The sequence below is a fragment of the Sapajus apella genome, unplaced genomic scaffold (genome assembly GCF_009761245.1).
Source record: "Sapajus apella isolate SASKATOON/1434 unplaced genomic scaffold, GSC_monkey_1.0 scaffold68, whole genome shotgun sequence".
Classification (NCBI taxonomy): Eukaryota; Metazoa; Chordata; class Mammalia; order Primates; family Cebidae; genus Sapajus; species Sapajus apella.
In genome coordinates this window covers 6,581,613-6,601,877 of record NW_022437008.1, presented here as the reverse complement: position 1 = coordinate 6,601,877, position 20,265 = coordinate 6,581,613, and the positions used below count along the sequence as shown (strand labels likewise).

At 44.2% G+C, this 20,265-nt stretch overlaps 1 pseudogene across 1 annotated transcript; it reads left to right on the top strand.

Annotated features, from left to right (window-relative positions):
• Positions 1–19,433: 19,433 nt before the first annotated feature.
• Positions 19,434–20,058, top strand: LOC116530961 (annotated as a pseudogene). The gene has a single exon (XR_004260186.1). The product of XR_004260186.1 is annotated as an ATP synthase subunit d, mitochondrial pseudogene (transcript).
• Positions 20,059–20,265: the final 207 nt, after the last annotated feature.

Below are 20,265 nucleotides of genomic sequence, written 5' to 3'. Positions count from 1 at the left end.
TCTAGTTCCAAAGAATTTGAGCGTGAGGGTATGGGAAGGAAAGATGAGGAGAAAGCAGGACAGTCAATGACCTGGAGGACGCAACCAAGAAAAAACGCTGGCAGGGGCAGCTTAACCAGAAGGCAATGAGAATGTATGCAGGATTCAATGTCTGAATAAGTCAGCAGGTCCCAGAGATGACCGAGCTAAGGTGCATTGACTGATGTAGGTAAGCAACAGGTGCATTGGCTAATGTAGGTAAGGGACAAGGTCAATGGAACAAGGTCAAGGTGCCGGACAGGTTGTACAAGTGCATCCCAAAGTCCTCCAAGTTGGTTATAAGGCTCAATGTGCAGAGAGATCATGAACCAAGTCCTGGGTGAGCAAGGTTCTCAGTGGTCATCTCCCTGATAACAAAATTGCTGTCCTCTGCCAACACAGAGCGGGGGCGGGCCTTCAAGAGTGCAGAGGCAGGCTGAGGGTCTAGAGCTCTAGCTGGCCCTTAGACAGCTTTTCACATTATTTTCCTATTTTTAGACCCACCTTCAACTTCAGTCTGCCTATTCCTAAGTCTTTGGAGGGTTTTGTAAATAAATTGGGATGCTTTTTGGCTTTTCTCCTGGCAGCTTGGAAGACAGCTTTCTTGCGTCTGCTAAGTCAGCTACCTCTCACCCAAGTGCTTTCTAGCTTCCAAAATGTTGTCACTATTTTTCTTCTTTCTTGTCCTTTTTGTTCTAATGGATTATATATAGAGAGAGACACACCAAGGACAGGGCCCAGGCATGTACACATTTATGAAACTGCCCAGATGGCTCTGCCAGGTACCAGGAACTCCCAGGAAACCACCCCTCATCTGTCTGTATATCCCTCCATGCACAGGGGCTGAACATTGGCTCTAAGAACTATACTTTATATATATACTTAAGTTCTGGGATACATGTGCAGAACATGCAGGTTTGTTACATAGGTATACACGTGCCATTGTGGGTTACTGCACCCATCCACTTGTTCTAATGGATTATAAATGTATATATATATACACACACATATATATATACTTTTAAGTTCTGGGATACACGTGCAGAACGTGCAGGTTTGTTACGTAGGTATACACTTGTCATTGTGGTTTGCTCCACCCATCAACTCGTCATTTACATTAGATATTTCTCCTAATGCTATCCCTCCCCTATCCCCCTGCCCCCTGACAGGCCCCGGTGTGTGATGTTCCCCTCCCTGTGTCCATGTGTTCTCATTGTTCAACTCCCACTTATGAGTAAGAACGTGCAGTGTTTGGTTTTCTGTTCTTGTGTTACTTTGCTGAGAATGATGGTTTCCAGTTTTAGCCATGTCCCTACAAAGGACATGAACTCATCCTTTTTTATGGCTGCATAGTATTCCATGGGATATATGTGCCACATTTCCCTTTCCTTACACTCTATACAAAAATTAACTCAAGAAGGATTAAAGACTTAAACATAAGACCCAAAACCATAAAAACCCTAGAAGGATTTCTCTTTCTAAAAGATCCCTTTACTCTTGCTTTAGTTGGGTTTCAGGAAGGACCAAAAGTAAACACATGTTGAATCCACCATCTTTACCCCTGAGCTACTTTTGTAACTGTAAAAAACAATAGTACTCTATTCAGGCCAGGCATAATGGCTCACGCCTGTAATCCCAGCATTTTGGGAAGCCAAGACAGGTGGATTGTTTGAGCCTGAGCAACAGGGCGAAACATTATCTCTACAAAATACCAAAAAATTAGCCGGACATGGTAGCATGCACCTGTAGTCCCAGGTACTTAAGAGGGCTGAGATAAGTGGATCACTTGAGCCCAGAGAGGTTGAGGCTGCAATGAACTGTGATTGTGCCATTGTACACCAGCCTGGGCAACAGAGCAAGATCCTATCACACATACACACACATACACACACACAACAATAATACTATATTCATTTTCACACACAAAAATATGTGCTCCCTTTAATGTGTGAACAAGATATCCCAGTCTCCTGCCTCAGGGCAGGCTAATGGAGTTGGCTGAAGGGTGTTTGGTCATATAGGCAATTTACCCCAAACCAAGCACATCCTCCCAGCCAGACCCCCACCACCCCTGGGACTGTGTCTCTCAATGACTGTTACCACCCCACTGGGAAGAAAATCACCAAACTGTTCTATGAGGCTCAGGCACTGTGGAATCCTCATCCATGTAAATCAAGTTTTAGAGCATCCCTTCACATATGGAACCCAGGTATGTGATTTAAGAAAATGTTCCGTAAGAAAATATAATTTCTTCATGAGTAAATACAATGCCATCTAGTTACTCCTTCCTAAAGCTTTAATTGCAAAGAGTAGTTTCAGATGCTTGACCATTACATTCAGAAACCAGGAGTGAATTAAGACAGGCAATCACAGAATTGAAGGGCTTCAGACGTAGGAGCATTAGCCATGTGGTCAAACAGCCAGCTCTAACCAGGAAAACAAAAACCCAGGGCTTTATAGAAATGTGTGTGTTGGGGCCATGCCCAGACCCTGGGGTCAGACACACCAAGGACAGGGCCCAGGCATGTACACACTTATGAAACTGCCCAGATGGCTCTGCCAGGTACCAGGCACCTCCAGGAAACCACCCCTCATCTGTCCTCATAGCCCTCCACAGACAGGGGCTGAACATAGGCTCTAAGAACTTACGCAATGCACCAGGTAGGCCTCACAGAAGAGACACTGAAAGCCAGATTGGCAGATGCTCTGGGTATTTTTTTTTTTTTTCTGAGACAGAGTTTGGCTCTTGTTGCCCAGGCTGGAGTGCAATGGTGTGATCTTGGCTCACTGCAACCTCCGCCTCCCGGGTTGAAGCGGGATTCTCCTGCCTCAGCCTCCCGAGTAGCCAGGATTACAGGCATGTGCCACCATGCCCGGCTAATTTTGTATTTCTAGTAGAGATGGGGTCTCTCCATGTTAGTCAGGCTGGTCTCGAACTCCCAACCTCAGGTGATCCGCCTGCCTTGGCCTCCCAAAGTGGCGCCCAGCCTGTTCTGGGTACTTTTACAACCTGCTTTATTCTTTCATTTGCTCATTTATTCTTTCAACAGCAATGAGTCAGGATCTTCTATGTCCTAATGATAGCAATATTTATTGAGTGCTTACAATCTGCCTGGCACTGTTACCACTTTATAGGTGTTATCTCATTTAATCCTTATGTTATCAGAAAGGGGTCCTGATCCAGACCTGAAGAGGGTTCTCGTATCTTGCATAAGTGAGAATATTCAGGGAGAGTCCATAGAGTAAAGGGAAAGCAAGTTTATTAAGAAAGTAGAGGAATAAAAGAATAGCTACTCCATAGACAGAGCAGCCCCGAGGACTGCTGGTTGCCCATTTTTATGGTTACTTCTTGATGATATGCTAAAAGAAGGGTGGATTATTCATTCTTCCCCTTTTCAGACCACATAGGGTAACTTCCTGACGTTGCCATGGCATTTGTAAACTGTCATGGCACCAGTGGGAGTGCAGCAGTAAGGACGACTAGAGGTCACTCTCGTCACCATCTTGGTTTTGGTGGGTTTTGTCCAGCTTCTTTACTGCAACTTGTTTTATCAGCAAGGTCTTTATGACCTGTATTTTGTGCTGACTTTCCATCTTCTCCTGTGGCTTAGAATGTCTTAACCGTCTAGGAATGCAGCCCAGTAGGTCTCAGCCTCATTTTACTCAGCCACTATTCAAGATGGAGTAGCTCTGGTTCAAATGCCCCTGACACTCACAACAGTGTTATGAGGTAGGTACTTTTAATATCCCCCACTTTACAGATGAAGAAGAAAGCACAGAGAGGATAGGCAGGATGCTAAGGATGTGTAGCCACCCATCAGGTTCATGTTGCCTGCTGCCCAGATACAGCTGATTTATCAAACAGGGGAACTGCTATAGAGAAAGAGTTTAATTCATGTGGATCTGGCTGAACAGGAGAACAGAGTGCTATTATTACTCAAATCAGCCTCCCTGAAAATTCAGAGGGTAGCGTTTTTAAAGGATAGTTTGGCAGCCAAGGGAATCGGTGCTGCTGATTGGCTGGGAATGCAATAGGAGGGATGTGGAAAAATGGCCGTCATGTATACTGAGTCTGCTTCTGGGTGGGGCCACAGGACTGGTTGGCTGGTCCAGGTCAGAAGTGCAAAAATCTCAAAAAGGCAATCTTAGGTTCTACAACAGTGATGTTATCTGCAGGAGTAATTGGGGAAGTTGCGATCTTGTGACCTCTGGAATAATGGCTGGTCATCATTTATGCTACACCTTAGCATGTCTCAGGTTCCTCTCATCCTCCTAACCTGGTGGGCTTTACAGAGATAATTTAGTTTTGGGGAAGGGTTATTTCTATTTAAATTACAAACTAAATTACTCCCAAAGTTAGCTTGACCCAAGTCCAGGAATGCCTAAGGGCAGTTTCGAGGCTGAAGGCAAGATAGGGGTTGGTTAGATCAGATCTCTTTCGCTGTCATAATTTTCACACTGTTATCATTTTTGCAAAGGCAGTTTCAGGCACACAGCCAGTAAGTTGTGGTACTCAAATACAGCTCCAGAACCTGGGCTCCTTCCTAACTGCTAGCTTCAACTGCCTCTCAGGTGCTTTGTTTCCAGGTATCACATTTGTTAAGAGGCAGAGAGAGAAGATGAGATGGATAGGCGGTATTACAACCCAACCATCAGTAGGGCAGAGGTGGTCACCCAGGGGCCATGAGAGGATAGAGGGGTGTTCTTGCCCCAGAGGTTCGGCCAGTGAGCTGAGTCTTGAATGACAGGAAGTAGAAGGGGATGAGGATGAGGGAGGAGTCCAGACAGCAGAAATCACAGAAGAATACCATTGGGAATACCACCGTAGTGTAACAGATCCAAATTTCAGTGCCTACACTCAGGTGGCGAGACATACCATTTCCTCTTTTCTTTGAGATCTTTTCTTTGAGATCTAATGGAGGTCTATTAGGATCCTCCATTCCTTTGGGTGTCAGACATAGTTTAATCCAGAGACAGGGTCCACCTTTGCCCTGGGACCATGTCCTCAACTGGGGGCTCCATAAAGCCATGTTACAAATCTATCCTTACTCATCATTGATCCACAATGTTCCTGTTGAGGCTGCTCACACGGCGTCCTTGACCAGGGGGTCTGTGGTTTTTTCCCATCAGAATACCTACTTGCCTTCACGAACTCTAGCCCTCCTGTTCCTGTCTAGCAAGAGTCCTCTCTCTCTTCCTTCACTGACATGCTTCACCAAAGATTCTCATCACCCGTCTCCATGTCTTCACATCCCTCCTTTCATTCACTACTCAATACATGGTTAGACGGATTCTATTCCCACAACCTATCCAAATTGTTGTGCTAAGATCATCCATGGGCTCCATGTTGCTAAATCTAGCAGAAGCTCTTCTATTCATCTTGGTTGACTTCTCAGCTACACTCAGATTCAATGATAGCACAGTCTCCTGTGTTCACTGCTACTACTTTAACCAAACCTGAGTATCATCCTTGATTTTTCTCTTATTGTCTTGATTTTACCTCTAGCCTCCTCTGCCACCAAACATTTAATCCATCAACAAGTTCTATCAATTATATTATCAACAAATATAGGTCAAATCCATGGACTCCTCTTCGGTGCCGCTATTAAGCCCTGGCATGAGCTTCTTTCTCTCTCACCTGGATTCACGAAACAGCCTCTCTGCTTGGTCTCTCTGCTTCCACACAATGCAGTCACCACAAAGCAGTGATCTTCACACACACACACACACACACACACACCCCTGATTATGCCAAAGCACTTTGGGAGGCCGAGCCAGGTGGATAACTTGAGCTCAGGAGTTCAAGACCAACCTGGACAACGTGGTGAAACCCCATCTCTACAAAAAAAAAATACAAAAATTAGCCAGGCCTGGTGGCATGCCTGAGCCCAGGAGGTCGAGGCTGCAGTGAGCCATGACTGCACCACTGCACTCCAGCCTGGGTCGACAGAGCAAGATTCTGTCTCTAAAAAAAAAAAGAGTCAGTATAACATTTCATCACACTTGAATACTATATAGTACAGTTCTACAAAAAAAGGTCATTCTCTTATAAAACCACAGGACAAATATCAAAGACAAAATTAACACTGATATATTAGTCCTATTAAATCCTTAGACCTCATTCAAACTTTGTCCAATAATATACCTTGTAACAAATAACTTCAGAATTACCTATTGTACTGAGTTATCATGTCTCTTTAGTCTCTTGCAGCTTGAATTGGTTCCTTAAGTCTTCCCTTGACTTCCATGAAGATTACAGACAAGGCCAAGGAGGGAGGATCCCTTGAGCCCAGGAGTTGAAAACCAGCCTGGGCAACATAGCAAGACCCCATCTCTACAAATAATAATAAAAAATTAGGCTGGGCTCAGTGTCTCACATCTGTAATCCCAGCACTTTGGGAGACTGAGATGGGTGCATCACCTGAGGTCAGTAATTCCAGACCAGCCCAGCCAACACGGTGAAATCCTGTCTCTACTAAAAATACAAAAAATTAGCCAGGCATGTTTGTGCACACCTGTAATACCAGCTACTCTGGAGGCAGGAGAATCTCTTGAACCTAGGAGGCAGAGGTTGCAGTGAGCTGAGATTGCACCATTGTACTCCAGCCTGGGTGACAGAGTAAGACCCTGTCTCAAAAAAAAAAAAAAAAATTAGCTGGGTGTGGTGACATGCCCCTGTGGTCTCAGCTTCTCAGGAGGCTGAGGTGGGAGAATCACTTGAGCCCAGGCAGTTGAGGCTGCAGTGAGCTGAGATCACACCCCTGCACTGCAGCCTAGACAACAGAGAAAGACCCTGGCAAAAAAAAAAAAAAAAAAGATGACAGGCAAGTTAAACTGTAGGCTGTCCATCAATTTCGGTTTGGCTCTTTAGATTTGGATTATGCATCCTTGGCATACAGTTATTTCATTGCATCTTATTAAGTAATACATAATTTTGGTTTGCCCCTTTACTGATGATGTTGAGTTTGTTCACCTGATTAGGGGATGGGGCGGGGGGAGATCTTCTGGACTTCTCTGCTGTAAAGAGACTTGTTCACTTTATAATTATTGAGTATTTTTTAGGGATGTATTTTAAGACTATGTAAACAATCCTCTACCTCATCAAGCTTTCAGTTCATTTATTCATTCACTTACTCATTTAGCCAACGTGATGCATGGATTTCTGTCTTTTTCAATCCATTATTCTCATTAATCTAATGCTTCAATTGTCCCAGTTTGGGCCAATGGAAACCACTTCAAGGTGGCTTCTATGTCTCTTTTATTTGTCTTCATCCTTCTTGGAGCACACACCTTCTGGAATATGGTGTTCTAGGTTCCTTGGGTTCATCTTGTACTTTCCTAGTCCAGTCATCCTTTTTAAAAAATAATTTTTTTTTGAAGAGATAGAGGTCTGCTCTGTCACCCAGGTTGGAGTGCAGTGGCACAATCACAGCTCACTGCAGCCTCACACTCCTGGACTCAAGCGATCCTCCCACCTCAGCCTCCCGAATAGCCAGGACTACAGGGGTGCACCACTATCTGGCTAATTTTTTTTTTAATTTGTAGCTATGTTGCACTGGCTGGTCTTGAACTCCTGGCCTCAAGAAATTCTTCCCCCTTGGCCTCCCAAATGTGGGGATTACAGGTGGGAGTTAACATGCCCAGCCTCCAGCCATCCTTCTTCACTCACATTCTGACATCCCATGCCAAGTGGCACTTCCAACACCACATTCACTCTGTCCAGGATCTGACCACCCCCATACCGGGCCACCCGCCATGTGTGGATGCCCTCTTTACCCTAGAACTCCAACACCCCATGCCACCCCATGTCGAGGTGGATGCCTGCCTTGCCTTGCTTGAATTTTTTTTTTTTTTGAGGCAGAGTCTTACTCTGCCACCCAGGCTGAAATGCAGTGGCACAATCTTGGCTCACTGCAACCTCCGCCTTCCGGGCTCAAGTGATTCTCCTACCTCAGCCTCCTGAGTAGCTGGGACTACAGGCACCCACCACCGCTCTCCGCTAATTTTGTATTTTTATAGAGACAAGGTTTCACCATGTTGACCAGGCTGGTCTCGAACTCCTGACCTCTTTTGATCCACTCGCCTCAGCCTCCCAAAGTGCTGGGATGACAGGCGTGAGCCACCGCACCCTGCCTCTTGCTTGAATTCTGATACCCGCTGCATGGATGGTCTCACCTGGTCAGACTCTGAGGCCACACATCAGCCTGCCCTCTTACGTGGATAACTTCTTTACCCCCCTCATGCTCAGACATCCCACACTGGGCTGTCACCCTACGTGAATGCTTTCCACACTCCAATGTTCCGACACTCCAATGTGGGCCGGCCATCAGCAGGGAGGCCTTCTGGTTCTGGAACTCAGGTTCTAGTGCCCCGCATCAGCCACCAAACCTCACCCTGGCTATCGCTGACACCCCAGGCTAGGCTATCCCCACCCCTCTCGTGGATATCCTTCTTACCTGCTGCTCTGTGTGGGTGTCTACCTTGCTTGGTCCCACCACCTAATGGATTTGTTCAGGAAAAGAAAAAACAGAAGAGGTGGGGAAAGAGAAAGAAAAAAGGAAGAAAAAAAAAGAACAGTTCTCTCTCTCTCTCTCTTTTTTTTTTTTTTTTTTTTTTTTGAGACAGAGTCTCGCTCTGTTGCCCAGGCTGGAGTGCAGTGGCACAATCTCAGCTGACCACAACCTCTGCCTCCCAGGTTCAAGCGATTCTCCTGCCTCAGCCTCCTAAGAAGCTGGAATTACAGGCACCTGCCACCACGCCCAGCTAATTTTTGTATTTTTAGTAGAGACGGGGTTTTACCATGTTGGTCAGGCTGGTCTCGAACTCCTGACCCCATGATCCGCCCACCTCTGCCTCCCAAAGTGCTATGATTACAAGCGTGAGCCACCATGCCCAGCCCCGTCCTTTTTTTTTTTTTTTTTTGGGGATGGAGTTTCGCTCTTGTTACCCAGGCTGGAGTGCAATGGCGCGATCTCGACTCACCGCAACCTCCGCCTCCTGGGTTCAGGCAATTCTCCTGCCTCAGCCTCCTGAGTAGCTGGGATTATAGGCACGCGCCACCATGCCCAGCTAATGTTTTGTATTTTTAGTAGAGACGGGGTTTCACCGTGTTGACCAGGATGGTCTCAATCTCTTGACCTCATGATCCACCCACCTCGGCCTCCCAAAGTGCTGGGATTACAGGCTTGAGCCACCGCGCCCGGCCAAACGTCCTCTCTTATTCAACTTTTATTTTAGAATCAAGCGGTACACGTGCAGGTTTGTTGCAAACCTTCCATAATGCTACAGTTTGGGGTATGAATGGTCCCATCATCCAGGTAGTAAGCGTGGTACCCAATAAGTCGTTTCTCAGCCCTTGCCTCCCCCCTCCTCTCTCTAGCATTTTGCATTGTTTATTTTTCTGATCTTTATGTCCATGTGTACCAAATTTTCAGCTCTCACTTATAAGTGAGAACATGTCATTTTTGGTTTTCTCTTTCTTTGTCAATTTACTTAGGATAATGTCCTCCAGCTGCCTCCAAGTTGCTGCAAAGGGTGTGATTTCATCATTTTTTATGCTGCATACTATTCCATGATGTATATGTACCACATTTTCTTTAGTCAGCCCACCATTGATGGGCACCTGGAAAAGCCCATTCTCTTATACACCCATTCTAATCAGACTTTTGTCCCATCCCTCCACTGGAACTGCTCCCAGCAAGGTAACCATGACCTCCACAAAGGTGGATTCTCACAGCTCACTCAACAGAACTCTTCCTCCTTCTGGGTATGCCTGGTTCACTTGGGTTGAGGACACATATTCTCCTGGTTTCCTTCCTACCTCATGGAAATGCCTAAGTAGAAAAGCCACCTGCCGCCCATGAACCTAGGACACTAAAATCCTAAGTGTGTGGAGTGCATTCCTGAATTACAGGCTACCAAAAATGTCACTGTCATGACCTAATCACCCCAGATATATACAAAGCAGTTAGACAGGAACAAAATCAAAGGGATACTTATTCATTATAAAACAAGTACTTTCACTAGAGGCCAAGGTTAAAATAATAATCTAAACACTAATCTGGTTCTTAATTAATTTTCTTTAAGATGCTCATGACCATTTAGAAACCTGCACAAATGAATGTTAATTTATGTCACTGAAGTGAAAGAGGCTTTTTTGTTTTAAATGCTTTTCTGATATTTTTTAAATTAACAATCCTAACCTATTTCATGTTTAAAATCTTCTCTGCTGAGGCTCAAGTTAGGTTTCCCAATGGAACAAAAATACAGCTCTTGGGAATTAGGGCAAAATGACTTGTTAAATGAATGAAGACAGAGGCTGAAATACAAATATTTTGTGAAGTGTTCATATTTTATCAGCCAAAGTGAGCTATAGCAAATCATCACGTCTAAAAAATGTAGAGAATACTGGGAGCTGCTCGTTTTACATCAAGTCGACCTTCTGTTGCTTTAATGACCTGATCTGAAATAACCTGGCAGGCTCCGCGTCACCCCCGGGGTCCGTGTCAGCAAAGGGACCCACTCTGTCCATCACTGACATGACTCACGCGCCTGGCTGCCACTGACCAGCAGGGGGCACTGCGTCAGGGCCTTTCTGTAGGCAAAGCCACTCAAAAGCTGAAGATTTGAGAAACATGTATTCTGGGAGACTGAAAAATGTGTGTCACTGTCACCATCTCAGACAAACTCATTGCCACACAATCGACAGGGCATCTACATGTGCGCTTTCATAACAATATTCACTGTAGGGTGTTCTGAAGCCTAGAGCCTATCCCCGAATTACAAATAAAAAGCATCATAGTGAAGCCACAAATAGCAAGTCTATCTGAAACCCTCTCAGGGAGCATAATTTTTATTCTATTTTATTTTACTTTATTATATATATATATAATAAAATATATATGTGTGTATATATGTGTGTGTGTATGTGTGTATGTGTGTGTGTGTGTTAGAGATAGATGGAATTTTGCTCTGCCGCCCAGGCTAGAGTGTAATGGCAAGATCTCGGCTCACTGCAACCTCTACCTCCCAGGTTCAAGTGATTCTCCTTAGCCTCCCAAGTAGCTGAGATTACAGGTGCCTGCCACCACACCCAGCTAATTTTTTGTATTTTTAGTAGAGACAGGGATTCACCAAGTTGGCCAGGTTGGTCTTGAACTCCTGACCTCAGCTGATCCACCTGCCTTGGCCTTCCAAAGTGCTGGGATTACAGTCCTGAGCCACCAGACCCGGCCTTTATTTTATATTTTGAGATAGGGCTCTCTCTCTGTCACCCAGCCAGGAGTGCAGTGGCACAATGATAGCTCAGTGCAGGCTCAAACTCCCAGGGTTCAAGTGGTCCTCCCACCTCAGCTTCCTGAGCATCTAGGGCCACAGGCATGCACCACCATGCTCAGCTGGATCTTTTTTTTTTTTGTATTTTTTGAAGAGACAGGTTCTCATTTTGTTGCCTAGGCTGGTCTGGAACTCCTGGCCTCAAGCAATCCTCCCACCTCGGCCTACCAAAGTGCTGGGATTACAGGTGTGAGTCACTGCTCCTGGTAAACATCTACATTTTATATGTGGGGAAAGTGGGGCCTATAAATAACGTATTTTGTGATATATGAGAGACAAAATAAGAATTTTAATTGCATTTATTATTTAAAAGACCATAATGGCTGACTCATAAAACAGGATTTTATCAATTATTTCCTCTCTAATGAACCATTCCTATCAGCACACATTTTTCTCATGTCAAAAAAATAAGTTTTGCCTGGGTGCAGTGGCTCATGCCTATAATCCCAGCACTTTGGGAGGCCAAGGTGGGAGGATCACTTGAGGCCAGGACTCGAAGACTTATCTGAGCAACATAACGAGACTCCCATCTCTACCAAAAAAAAAAATTAAAAATTAGCTGGGCATGGTGGCATGCACCTGTAGTCCCAGCTGGTCAGGAGGCTAAAGGAGGAGGATCACTTGAGGCCAGGAGTTTCAGGTTGCAATGAGCTGTAATTGTGCCATGACACTCCACTCCCTGTCTCCAAAAATAAAATATTTGGCTTTTCTTTCCCCTCTCATTACTGCCCCATTTCTCTCTTTCCCTTTATAGGGAAGTTGTGTGGTAAACACACTCTAAGGTGAGTATTCACACCCTTAAATAGACTCCTTCCCTTGAAGGAGGATATATTTTGCTTGAGTGTGAGCAAAGCTGTATCTTGCTTCTAACCAACTATATACAGCAAAATCAGTAGAATGTCACTCCCAAGATTACATTACATACTATTAAGACCCCATCTTGCTCTCAGACTCACTCTAACACTCTCTCTCAAGCTAGTTCTGAAGAAATAAGCAGACAGGATGGGAGGCCCATCTGTCAAGAAGCTAAAGACAACCTCTAAGAGCTGAAGGCAGCCACCAAGAAGCTAGGACCCTCAGTCTCACAACCACAAGGAAATGACTTCTGTCACCAACCTGAGTGAGCTTGAAAGCAGCTTCTTCCCCAGTTGAGCCTCCAGATTAGAACAGTCAAGCCAATCCCTTGATGGCAGCCCTCTGAGACCCTAAGAAGAGGACCCAGTTAATCTGTGCCCAGACTCGTGAGATAATAAATGTGTGTTTTCTTTTAAGTCACTAAGTTTGTGGTAACTTTTTATGCAGCTGTGTTCAGGGATTTCCCAACACCACTCTCAACTTCAAAGATCACTAAAAGGACTCACAGAATTCAGCAGAGCCATTACACTCATGGTTACAGTTTATTACATTGAGCAGATACAGATTAAAATCATTGATGAAAAAAAGATGCATAGGGCAGAGTCAGGAGAGACCAGGCATCGGTGTCCAGTTGTTCTTTCACCATGAAGTCACGTGGACAGCACTTAATTCTCCCAGCAATGATGAGTGACAACTCCCACAGAGTATCACCAAACAGGGAAACACTCTGAAGCCTTTGTGTACAGGGGTTTTATTGGAGGTTGGTTACATAGGCATGGCTGACTGCCTGCATGGCTGACTCCAGTCTCCAGCACCTCCAGAGATTAAGATCATACTAAGTAGTACAAGGCCCTTGCCATCAACCACATTGTTAACACAAACTATCTTACGTGACCCCAGGCCTCAGATAAACAAAAACATTCTTCACAGACAGGAGATTCCAGGAGATTAGAGGTTGTCTCCTAGTTGCCAGGCAAGGACCAAACCTTTCTTTGGAATGTGTAAGAGTTGGACTACGTAAACCTGCTGAATCCTTTATAGCATAGCAGAAATTGGTAACTAATAAAGATTTCGGTACCTAGAAGCAGGGTGCTGCTGTGGAAGTGGCTTTGGAATAAGGTAGTAGGTGAAGGCTGGAAGAATTGTGAGGCGCAGCACAGAGAAAGTATAAATTGCTTTAAACAAGACATTAATAGAAATCTGGACTTAGAGAATGCCACCGGTGATGGCTCAGAAGGAAGTGAGGATCTCCAAGGAATTTTGGTTTCTTTTATTGGCAACACGGTGAGGCTCCATCCCTATAAAAGATTATGGGCTGCGCACGGTGGCTAACGCCTGTAATCTCAGCAATTTTGGAGGCCAAGGTGGGTGGATCTCTTGAGGTCAGGAGTTCAAGACCAGTCTGGGAAATACGGTGAAACCCCACCTCTATCAAAAAATATATATATACAAAAATTAGCCAGGCATGGTGGCGGTGCCTATAGTCCCAGCTACTCAGGAGGCTAAGGCAAGAGAATCACTTGAACCCAGGAGGTGGAGGTTACAGTGAACCATGATCATGCCACTGCACTCCAACCTGGGTGACAGAGTAAGATTCTGTCAGGAAGGAAGGAAGGAAAGAAGGAAGGAGGGAGGGAGGGAAGGAAGGAAGAAGGGGAAGGGAGAGGAAGGGAGGGAAAGGAGGAAGGAAGGAGTTACTTCTGAACTCAAGTCCAGAACAAAATCTGTGTACCAGGCGATTCTAGATAGTGATGCTACTAAAAGTATCACTGTTAATTAATAAAATAAAACTAAAATAAAGTTATAAATATGTAAGGAGAAAAAGGGCAAAAACATGAAGAAAGAAGCAGGTTGCTTGTTTTAAACATGAATATGCAGCACTGAATTGGACTTTTTAGTAGTAAAACACTGCAACGTGATCACCCCAAAAGAAAACACACATGAAAATTAATGTGCCTTTGTATCAGATTCTGAAAGTCCTATTTGCTTAGCATTTTCCTCCTAAGAAAGTTAAGTGCTCACTGCTCACTGATTTGACTTTCTGCTCTGTGCACAACTGAAACATGAATAAGAGCCAAAAGTCTATTCCTTTAGAATAAGAGGAGTCTCGTTTCTATAGAGCATGGGTCTTGAAAGGGCTCTTTAAAGCCCTAACCAAAAAGTACACAAAGATGGAAAGAGTCTGGGCTGGGGAATAGGCAAAAACAAGAAGCAAGTAAAATGGAAGTGATGACAGCACAGTTTTGTAATCTCCCCCAATCCCCTCATAAAACAGGGAGATCAATTAGGATAGCAAAAGACAAAACCACATGCCATCAACCAAAGTAGGTCACACACTGTTCAAAAGAAGACATGCATGTAGTCAACAAGCATATGAAAAGAAACCCAACGTCACTGATCATTAGAGAACTGCAAATCAAAACCACAATGAAATATTATCTCATATCATCAGAATAGCTATTACCAAAATGTCAAAACATAACAGGTACTGGTGAGGTTGTACAGAAAAGGGAATCCTTATACGCTGTTGGTGGACATGTAAATTAGTTCAACCATTGTGGAAAGCAGTGGGGCAATTCCTCAAAGACCTAAAAACAGAACTAACATTCGACTCAGCAATCCCACTGCTGGGTATAAACCCAAAAGGATACAAATCATTCTACCATAAAGACACATGCACGTATACTGTCATTGAAGCACTATTCACAATAACAAAGACATGAAATCAATGTGACCATCAGTGACATACTGGATAAAGAAAATGTGGTACATATATACCATGAAATATTATGTAGCCATCTAAAAGAATGAGGGGTAGGAGTGATGGCTCATGCCTGTAATCCCAGCATTTTGGGAGTCCAAGGTGGGTGGATCACTTCAGTTCAGGAGTTTGAGACTAGCCTGGCCAACACGGCGAAACCCCATCTCTACTAAAAATACAAAAATTAGCTGAGCGTGGTGGCACATGCCTGTAGTCCCAGCTACTTGGGAGGCTGAAGTAGGAGGATGGCTTGAAACTAAGAGGTGGAGGTTGCATTGAGCCAAGATCGCAGCACTGCACTCCAGCCTGAGTGACAGTGTGAGACCCAGTCTCAAAAAAAAAAAAAAGAGCTGAGCATGGTGGCTCCTGCCTGTCATCCCAGCACTTTGGGAGGCCACGGCAGGTAGATCACAAAGTCAGGAGTTTGAGACCAGCCTGGCCAAGATCATGAAACCCCGTCTCTACTAAAAATGCAAAAAAAAATAGCCAGGAATGGTAGTGCATGCCTGTAATCCCAGCTACTCAGGAGGTTGAGGCAGAAGAATCACTTGAACCTGGGAGGCGGAGGTTGCAGTGAACCGAGCTCGTGCCACTGGACTCCAGCCTGGGTGACAGAGCAAGACTCTGTCCCAAAAGAAAAAAAAAAAAAGAAAGAAAGAAAAGTAAACAACAAGATTATGTCCTTCGTGGAAAATGGATTGGGCTGGAGGCCATTAACCTTAGCAAACTAATACAGGAACAGAAAACCAAAGACTGCATGTTCTCACTAATAAGTGGAATGAGAACATATGGACAGATAGAGGGGAACAACACACGCTGGGACCTATTTGAGGGTGGAGGGTGGAAGGAGGGAGAGGATCAGAAAAAATAACTATTGGGTACTAGACTTAGTACCTGGGTCACAAAATAATCTGTACAACAAACCCCCATGACACAAGGTTACCTATATAACACACCTGCACACATGAACTTAAAAGTTTTTAAAAAACACAATAAAATATAAAAACACACACACACACATGCAGGTCACAAAGAATCTCTACCTAACAATACAAAGGTGATGTCAAACCACAGGCAGCAGTCAGACCCACAGGGAATGACATCAGGCCAGAGGCAGAGGAAAATAAGGCTCTTAAGGGCCACAGAGCTAAGACGGCCAACAGGTGGTCAGCCCCACGGGAGGGTCTCCCGCCCAGACATAGATCTAGACACAGAAGGCAAAACTGGGCGGGGCTTTGCTTCAAAAAGGCAACTGACCATCAAGACACCCAGGAAGCAGGTGCAGTGGCCCATGCCTGTAATTCCAGCACTTTGGGAAGCCGAGGTAGGAGGGTGGTTTCAGGCCAGGTGTTTGAGATCAGCCTGAGCAACACAGTGAGACCCCCATCTGCAAAAAATTTTCAAAAATTTAGCTAATGCTGGCCTGTACTCTCAGCTACTCAGGAGGCTGAGGCAGGAGGATCACCTGAGCCCAGGAGTTTGATGTTGCAGCGAGCTGTGATGGTACCATGGCGCTCCAGCCTGGTCAACAGAGAGAGACCTGTCTCAAAGAAAAAACAAAAACAGAAAGTCTCTCAGAAACAGCCAGTGGGCTCCCTTCTGGAGTTGGAGAGCCCACATTGAGAACAAATCGCTGGCAGAAGACCCCAGGTTGATCAGGGCCGGGCACCTGGGTGTAAAGGAAAAACTTTAGATGCTAGTCAGAGAGGGGACCCGGGAAAGCAAATAGCAGAAAGCACTAAAGAGATGACTGCACGTATTTTCTAAGACTTTGTGACAAAATCAGAAAAGAGAGAAAGACACTCTGGCCCATTCCCATCCTCACAGAAATTTCATTCTAAAAATACAATTTCAACAACAGAAAAAGATTATAGTCAATGCTCATTCAAAAGTTTTAAAAGAGAGAGAGAAATGATCCAAACGTATATTCAGAAGATAATATTCACCAGAAGAAAAATGCAACTACAGGGTATATGAAAACATTAAACTAATATTTCAAAATGAGTTACAGGAAATTAAGAAAATAGGAGAAGCTATGAAAGAAAGGCATAAACACAAGCTAGAAAACTCAGAAATGAGACAGCCAGACAATAGGCAGATGTGAGAACAGTTTACAGAGCTCAGAAACAATTGGCAGAAACGAGGAAAAAAAAGAAGAAATTAAAACAGAAATGAAGAAAAGGGTAGAAAGCATTAAGCTAAAAATGATAAAAGTAAAAAATAAGCAGGCCAAGCATAGTGGCTCCCACTCATAATCCCAGCACTTTGGGAGGCCGAGGCAGGAGGATTGCCTGAGCCCAGGAGTTCCCGAACAGCCTGAGACATGTGGCAATACTCCATCTGTACAAAACATAAACAAAATTAGCCAGGTATGGTGGTTCATGCCTGTGGTCTCAGCTACTCGGGAGGCTGAGGCAAGAGAATCACTTGAGCCAGGGAGTTCAAGGCTGCAGTGAGCCATGTTCACACCACTGCATTCCAGCCTGGGTGCCAGAGAAAGATCCTGTCTCAAGGGAGAAAGAAAAAGTTAACCAAAGAGAGACAATATATATATTTAAAAATTAGAGCCTTCATCCTTGCCAATCAACACCTTAGTTTGTTGTATCCAACTTTTTACTCCCAACAGCCTTTCTGATTTTTTTTTTTTTTTTTTTTTGAGACAGAGTCTTGCTCTGTCACCCAGCCTGGAGTGCAATGGCACAATCTCGGCTCACTGCAACCTCTGCATCCCAGGTTCAAGTGATTCTCCTGCACAAGAATAGCTTGAACCCAGGGGCAGAGCTTGCATTGAGCCGAGATCATGCCACTGCACTCCAGCCTGGGTGACACAGTGAGACTCTGCCTCAAAAAAAAAAAAAAAAACAAGACATGGTTTTCATAATCTACAGAGACTCTTCACTTGTGTGTGTTGCAGGGAACACTCCTTGCAGATCAGAAAAACTAGACTGAGATAGCTCATTTCTGGAAACTACCCGTAAGAGTGTCATCAAGTCCAGGAGTGGTGGCTCACAACTGTAATCTCAGCACTTTGGGAGGCCAACGCTGGTGGATCACCTGAGGTCAGGAGTTCAAGACCAGCCTGGCCAACATGTGAAACACCATCCCTACTAAAAATACAAAAATTAGCCAGGCGAAGTGGTGCATGCCTGTAATCCCAGCTATTCAGGAGGCTGAGGCAAGAGAATTGTTTGGACCCAGGAGGCAGAGGCTACAGTGAGCTGAGATCGTACTACTACACTCTAGCCTGGGTAACAGAGTGAGACTCTGACTTTAAAAAAAAAAAAAAAAGAGTGTCATCAAAGTGAATTTTAACTAGGCATGATGATTGTTTTCAGGGTTACCTCCGGACTAAATTTTAGGAGCTGGAATGAGTGAGAAGTGATTGCACAGAGAGGCCAGGATGGTGGCATTAAAAGGGCTTCATCTCAGTGCTTCCATAAATAGAAAGTGCATGTAGTTATAATTTTCACTTATCACAGGGTAAACGTAAAATTGATTCATTAAAAGATTATCTTTTTCAAGAATTCAAAGGACATAGAATTTTGTGACATACAATATTTTTTAATTACTTGCCTTTTTTTCTTTCTAATTCTACCCCCCACAATGTCTATTTTTTATAAACCCATTGATACATAAGTAGTGTTGGCGAGGATGATATTTTAGTTACAGACTTTCCATGCAATGAACCTGACTACATATAAATGTCAATTCATCCAACTACTTTGATGGGATAATTTCTGTGGATTGAACCTGCTAGGGCAAAGTAAATGCAAAATCTACATTTTGAGGCTAGGGGCAGTGGCTTATGCCTGTAATCCCAGAACTTTGGGAGGCCAAGGCAGGCAGATCACCTGAGGTCAGGAGTTTGAGAACAGCCTGGCCAACAATGTGAAACCCCCATCTCTACTAAAAATACAAAAATTATCTGGGCATAGCGGCCTGTGGTACCAGCTACTCGGGAGGCTGAGGCAGGAAAATCAATGGAACCATGGAGGCAGAGGTTGCAGTGAGCCAAGATCACGCCACTGCACTCCAGCTTGGGTGCAAGAGGAAGGCTCTGTCTCAAAAAAAAAAAAAAATTCCCATAACTCTAGTGAGTTTTCCCAACGTTTGAGAATTCTCCATTTCCTAAAACAGTACAAACATCAGGTGTCAGTATTTATAATCACTGATAATGTAGTATTACAAGGAAATTCATTTTTCTTCTATTAATGTTAAGCTACATCATCTTGATATAGATTTATTCGTCATCTGCGTTATTTCATTTCCCTCTGTTCCTTTTATTTCACTTCCCTTGAAATATTAGTCTCTGTTACTGATTTCTAAGAGTTCATTTATGATTAAGGATGATAACATTTTGTCAAACATTGCAGATGAGATACCTGTTTTTTTTCTTTATTTTACTGTGGTGCTTAATTTTTTGTCTGGACAAAAGTTATGTATTGAAATATAATCATGTGGACCCACTTCCATTACTTGCTGCTGTGGACGGTAGGCAGCCAGGGTCGGTGAAGGATCCCAAGATGGCTGGGCGAAAACTTGCTCTAAAAACCATTGACTGGATAGCTTTTTGGGAGATCATACCCCCAAACCAAAAGGCCATTGCTAATTCCCTGAAATCCTGCAATGAGATCCTCACCTCCAGGTTGGCTGCTTTACCTGAGAATCCACCATCTATTGACTGGGCTTACTACAAGGCCAATGTGGCCAAGGCAGGCTTGGTGGATGACTTTGAAAAGAAGTTTAATGCCCTGAAGGTTCCTATGCCAGAGGATCGATACACTGCCCTGGTGGATGCTGAAGAAAAAGAAGATGCGAAGTCTTGTGCTGAGTGGGTGTCTCTCTCAAAGGCCAGGGTTGTAGAGTATGAGAAACAGATGGAGAAGTATAAGAACTTAATTCCATTTGAACAGATGACCATTGAGGACTTGAACGAAGCTTTCCCAGAAACCAAATTGGACAAGCAAAAGTCCAATTTGGCCTATTGGCCTCACCAACCAATTGAGAATTTATAAAATTGAGTCCAGGAGGAGGCTCTGGCCCTTATATTACACATTCTGGACATTAAAAATAAAAGTAATTATACAGTTCTGGAAAAAAAAAAAAAAAAAAAGAAATATAATCATGTTTGGTTTTTAAAAAGACAAGAAAAGGAATGAAAAAAAGGATTTCACTCTGTTGCCCAAACTGGAGTACAGTACAATCATGGCTTACTGTAGCCTCAAACTCCTCGGCACAAGCGATCATCTCATCTCAGCCTCCCGGGTAGCTGTGACCACAGGCATGTGACATCATGC